At 38.5% G+C, this 6,657-nt stretch overlaps 1 long non-coding RNA gene across 1 annotated transcript; it reads right to left on the bottom strand.

Moving 5' to 3' along the window:
* Positions 1-5,877: 5,877 nt before the first annotated feature.
* LOC114267549 (uncharacterized) lies at positions 5,878-6,457 on the bottom strand. The gene is made up of 3 exons (XR_014348008.1): positions 6,211-6,457; positions 6,037-6,111; positions 5,878-5,944 (listed from the first exon to the last, which is right to left on the bottom strand). It is a non-coding gene; the product is annotated as an uncharacterized LOC114267549 (long non-coding RNA).
* Positions 6,458-6,657: the final 200 nt, after the last annotated feature.

Raw genomic sequence — 6,657 nt, 5'->3', positions numbered from 1 at the left:
CAAGACCAAACTTAGACACAAGATTTTTGGCATACTTAGTCTGAGAAACAAACATACCCGAAGGAGACTATTTAATTTGTAAACCCAAAAAATAAGACAACTCTCCCATCATGCTCATCTCAAACTCATTTGTCATGCAATCCGAAAATATTTCACAAGATATTCAGCAGTGGATCCAAACACAATATAATCAACATAAATCTGAGCAACAATAATATGAGACTTAGTATGTTTCACAAATAAAGTCTTATCCACACTACCCCTTTGAAAGTCATTATCAAGAAGAAATGTAGTAAGTCTATCATACCAAGCCCGAGGAGATTGTTTCAATCCATATAAAGCCTTGTCTAACTTGTAGACATGATTTGGACATTTAGGGTCCTTAAACCCTTTTGGTTGCTTAACATAAGCCTCTTCTTTCAAGTACCCATTCAGAAAGGCACTTTTCACATCCATTTGATACAATTTGAAGCCAAGAAAACATGCAACACCAAGTAAAATACGAATAGATTCGAGACGTGCAACTGGGGCAAATGTCTCATCATAGTCAACACCCTCTACTTGTGTGTAGCCTTGAGCAACCAACCTTGCTTTATTTCTAACCACATTACCATTCTCATCAGATATATTTTTAAAGATCCACTTGGTACCTATCACACTCATGTCTCTAGGTCTGGGAACTAGAGCCCAAACATTGTTACATTCAAATTGACCTAATTCTTCATGCATAGCATTCACCCAACTATCATCTAATAAGGTCTCTTTAATATTCTTAGATTCAATTAATGAAACATAACACATATGTGATACCTCATCCCGAATTTGTCTTTGGCTTTTCATTCGATCCGATACACTTCCAATCACCTGTTGAGCTGGATGATTCAATTTCACCTTGCTGATGGTTTGAACTCAAGACTTGTGGTGACAGAAGCATCAGAAGTGGTGTCTCTCTGTTCACTCTTTGGACTCGGACTTGCCTGTGAAGATGGTGATGTCTCAACTTCTTGTGCTTGGACCTCAGCTTCTTTTTGACTTTGTGGTACAGTATCCAGGATTGGAGACTCACCATATTCATCCTCATTTGTTGCTGGAGTAGGAGAACCTGTGTCATCTACAACCACATTGATTGATTCCATTAAAGAAGAAGTTCGCAAGTTATAGACTCGAAAAGCCCTACTAGTGGTTGAATACCCTAGAAAAATACTTTCATCACTTCGGGAGTCAAATTTGCTCAAAGGCTCTCTATCTTTGAAAATGTAACACTTACTCCCAAAAGTTTTGAAGTATTTTACATTAGGTTTCAATCCCTTCCACAATTCATAAGGAGTTTATAAAGTGCCAGGCCTTAAATACACACGATTTATGACATAAATAGCAGTGTTTAGGGCTTTAGCCCAAAACTTTGGAAGAAGTTTCTTACTAAGGAGTATGACCCTAGCCATCTCTTGAACAACCCTGTTCTTCCTCTCAACCACTCCATTTTGTTGTGGAGTAATAGGTGCAGAAAATTCATGCTTAATTCCATGCATATCACAGAAATCCGAAAACGAACTGTTTTCAAACTCACGACCATGATCAGTTCAGATTCTAATGATATGCCCAATGGAAACACCCTGTTCATTTTGGATTTTAAGGACTAAGGCTTGGAAAGCATCAAACGTATTAGATTTTTCCTTTAAAAAATTTGCCCACGAGAAACGAGTAAAATCATCAACAGTTAAAAAAATGTATCTTTTACCTCCAATGCTTTTAGTGCGAGTAGGTCCCATGAAGTCCATGTGAACCAATTCAAGAGGACGTTTGGTTGTAAAACTGTTCACCTTTTTATGAGGGGCACGGGTTTGTTTCCCTAGTTGACATGGTCTACACACATGATTCAGATTCTTACCCAGTTTAGGTACTCCTCTTACAAGCTCTTTGTTGGCTATCTTAGTTAGGTCTTTGAAATTCATGTGACCTAATCTTTGATGCCACAAATCAATGTTACTTATGATGGTTGAGTGACAAGTGAGATCATTAGTAGAAACAATCCTATAGGAGTTATAAGATGTTCGAACCCCATGCAAGACAGTATTTCCCTTTTTATCCAAAATTTCACATTTATTTTTTGAAAACAATACTTCATGGTGGGAATCACACATTTGACTAATGCTCAAAAGATTTGCTTTAAGACCATCAACAAGTAAAGCAATTTCAAGTTTGGGAAGACCAGCAACACTTATAGAGCCCTTACCAATAACTCTAGAGGTGCCACCATCTCCAAAGGTAACAATTCTACCTTCATATTTTTCAAGAGAGGTGAAGTAGGATTTGTCACCTGACATGTGACGAGAGCACTCACTATCCAAATACCACATGTGTGAGTCACGTGCTTTTAGAGCAGTGTGAACAACTAAACAAGTCAAATCATCTTTTCTCACCCAAATCTTTTGGTCTTAACAGAATCAGGTTTGGCGGTCTTGGTGAATGTCTTAACGTTGTGAACACCCTCATGAATCTTGGTATTCTGCCTAGACATGTAAGGTTGTCTCCTAACCCAAAAAGTATTCGAATTTCTACCCTTTTGAGACACCTTACCAAACAATTCAAAGCAATAAGGATGAATGCGGCCATACCTACCACAATGATGACAAATGAAAACAAGTTTTACTTCCTTTTTGTTGATCTTACTTCCATTAGGTAGATGAAGAGAGGGATCACCCTGGTGTACCTTCAGTTTTCCCTTTGCTTGAGTCTTCAGGTCATATGATGTAGAGGCCTGTTTCTTGTGAACTGTTGCATTATCATGGTCGAGCCCACTTTTGTCACAACCCATTTGTTGAGAGCTGATGATGTCTTCTAATGATTTTGAACCTTTGTTCCACATGGCAATTGTGGCTCTAGCAATTTGGAGTTCTTCATCTTTATGACTGACCATCTCTTCCAATGTCGCTTGTGACATCTCAAGACTTTCAAGCTTCTCTTCATATGTGGAATACACTTTTAGGAGTTCATTCCTTTCAGTTTCACAGGATAGAAGGTTCTCACATAGGTCTTGCCTGTCACTAGAGATCTTGATGATATTCTACTTTGCTGTTACAAGTTCTTCTTTTAGCTTGACATTCTCGTTTTCACATGCTTTGAGCTTGAGAGTGAGTTTGTCATTGATTTTGGACAAATTCAGAGATTCCTCGTAAAGCTTTTCGTAAGCTTGTTGTAGATCATCACCATTAATCTCATCATTGTCTTCTGATGTTTCATCATCTTCTTTTTGCTCCTCATTCTCCTCGACCTCATTCAGTCGAGCAACTAAGGCAGGAAAGGTGATAGATGGTGATGAAGATGATTCTTCACTTCCATAAAATTGGCTCAGAATGTCCCATGCATCTTTCGCCTTTGTGCAGTGAGCAACCCGTTGCTGTTCTTCATCAGAAATTGCTCCACGAATTGTAATCAGGACTCTTTGATTGCTCGGATTGTCAGCACTTTCAACATCTTCTTCAATGGCTTGCCAGCCTTCTAGGTCAAAAGCTCTCAAAAACGCCCTCATTCTGATCTTCCAATACAGATAATTATTCCCATCAAAGGTGGGAGCATGATGTAGATTCTGACCACGAGCAAATTCCACTGGTTTCGGAAGAGGTTGTGTGAAAGTGGACCAAAATGCCATGAAAACACTATCCCCGTCTTCACCAGATTCAGTTTCTTCGGGTTCTTGCTCTGACCCGCTTTCATTATCCCAAGTTACTGTATAGACTTTCTTCCGATTCTTTTTCGAAGGACATTCAAGGGCAATATGACCAAACCCTTGACATTCAAAACACTTGACCCCTTGCCCCTTTACAATATTCTTTTCAGTTTTTGGAGCAAGTTTTGGTGGAAAAGTTTTGGGTTTATCATTACTGTTGTCTTTTGAGTTAGGGTCTTTGAAATTAGGCTTCTTTTTCTTTAAATTTTTTTTGAACTGTTTAGTAAACATAGCCATCATCTCAGACTCTAAATCGAACTCAGTCTCAGGATTTTTAGCAATCTTGTGAGCACTAGTGAAAGCCACACTATCTTTTTATTTTTTCTTAGAAATCTGGTGGGCTTCATAAGTCTGCAGGTTTCCAACCAACTAATCAAGCTTGAGGGTATCAACATTCTGAGCCTCCTTAATGGCTGTCACTTTTGATTGGAACCTCTCGGGTAATGACCTCAAAATTTTCCCAACAACTTTAGCTTCAGGGATTTTTTCACCGAGTGTGAAACAGAAATTCACGATGTCACTAAGTTTAGCATAGAAATCATCAAACGTCTCATCATCATGCATGAAAAGAGTTTCAAAGGCAAAGGTGAGACGTTGAAGTTTTGACCTTTTAACTAGTACCTTCGTGAATCGTTTCAAGAATATCCCAAGCCTCTTTTGTTATCTCACACGTGCAGATACGACGAAACTCTTCAGGTGTGACGGCACAAAAAAGGAAATTGAGAGCCTTACTGTTCCAACTCGAGTTTTGATAATCGGTTGTGTCCCATTTATCAAGGGGTTTGGGAATCTCAATACCATCAATGGTGATAGTAGGTTCACTCCACCCATAGATTACACAGTGCCAAACTTTCTCATCGATGGATTTTAAAAACGCTCTCATACAAGCTTTCCAATAAGAATAGTTTGTACCATCAAGTAACGGAGGTCTATGGGTCGAGTTACCTTCACGAATTGAATCCATATCACCAATCACACAAAATCACACTCCTATGGTTTTAACAAAGAGCGACCTGCTCTGATACCAATTAAAATTCCTAAGTGATTCGTGATTAGATAAAGATTTAATTTCACCAATTCCCAATTATTCAAAACACACAATCTAAATCAACAAGTACTAACGAAAGTGGTTTAGATTGTTGTTTTCAAAAAGTAATAAATCGACACAAACGATTTTTATGTGGAAAAATCACAATTGAAGCACCTTCAACTGTGATAAAAAAACCAAGGGCCAAATGCCACTAATCAATTCACTATTGAAGAAAGAAAGATTACAAAGACAACCAACAAATTACCAAACGCATCAAATTTGTCTTCAAGCTTCTGTAAATCTTTCGCCACAGCCTTCGTCTCGAAATTGATCAATACGAAGTTGAATCCACAACTTCTAATGCCGAATCAAGGACCACGCTCAGTATCAAACTCCTTTGATGCTCCACGCGTGAATCTCCAGATTCCACCGAAGAAGAACACTCTTGAATATGAAGTAACAAACTCCTTGATGTATGTATCTTAGATCATAAGTTTAGAACTCACTCAAATCAACAAGGAAAACTCAACAAGACTTTCAGAAGAAAACCTCAAACAAAACCCTAAGACTCTTGAACAAGATCTAGGAAAAGTAACCCTAGAATAGAACCGACACGCGAATATATAGACACAGAGATCGCGCGGTCCGCTTGAGCGTGGGAATTTACGCTCGAGCGGGGACTCTATATTGCTTGTTCTATACAGGGTTCACGCTCGAGCGGAAGATCTCACGCTTGAGCGTACAAACACAGTACTCAGTATTTTTTTGCAGACATGCGAAATACTGCGAGTGTGTAAACTCCGCTCGAGCGGCCCTTTCCCCACTCGAGCGGGAAGAACAAAATTGGAAAATTACAAAACTGATTACAACCTTAGTTTTTTCCATGGAATTTGACAACAAGGGTCCTAACAATTTGTAACATTCTGCATAAAAACATTTAGTTTTATGTCACGGGTTAAGTTTATAGCACAATTTAACCAGCCTTTGAGGGAAAGTTTTTTTACCTTTTGCTGCCGCAAACCGGATGAGACATTAACAATTCTTGCAGAATCAGAGAGCTGAAGAAGCGGAATGAGAGCTTGAGATAGCTGTTTAGGTCTGTAGTAATTTGTTCGTAGACACGCTTCGGCTGTTTCATAGGTTTGTTTTATAACCTTTTTCGCCATTTCAGCCTTCTCACCTACAATCTATATCATTTTTAGAAGATTAAAATCCTTGATGTATACAATAAGGAAGTATATATTTTTTGTTGAAACCCAGAATCTGGTAAAAGACTTACCTCTCCAGACTTAAGCTTTAAACTAGTAAAAGACTCTGCATCCATTATGACTCCGCTGACCCCTGCATTGTTCACCTGCCAAGAATTTACATACATACATGTTAGTGAACAATTACCCACTAGATAGCTATAGATGAAATTAGTTTCAATCAATTTAGTTTGCTTCCAATCTACCAATATGTCGAGCTTTCCGAATTTATTTTTGATGTAATCTGCTAAAGAAGCAATACTATAGCAGAGTCTGTAACATCAAGTTGATGAAAAAAAAATATCAGATAGCCCACAAGCTTCGAGGTTTTCAACAGTTTCAGTACCCCTCTTCTCATCTCTAGCTGTTAAGATCACCATGACTTCATTGGAAGCTAACTGTCTACATATCTCTAATCCAATTCCTTTGTTGCCCCCTGTTACTACTGCAATTCTGAAAATCAATTAACAAACACACAACAAAACTAAGGTGTTAGGGCTTAGAGGTTGGTTCATGCAAACTCAAAAATTTTCAACATATACAATAAAATGGAGAGGGAGAGAGAGAGAGAGATGTGCCTTTTTGGTGATGCAGTGGTGACTGTTCCCTCCATTTCTGAATGTAGGAGATGATAGTGGTAATGAGGATGAGGT

Source organism: Camellia sinensis, chromosome 13 (assembly GCF_055761805.1).
Source record: "Camellia sinensis isolate YWXY chromosome 13, ASM5576180v1, whole genome shotgun sequence".
In the NCBI taxonomy this organism is placed as follows: Eukaryota; Viridiplantae; Streptophyta; class Magnoliopsida; order Ericales; family Theaceae; genus Camellia; species Camellia sinensis.
This window is presented reverse-complemented; position numbering and strand designations above follow the sequence as displayed.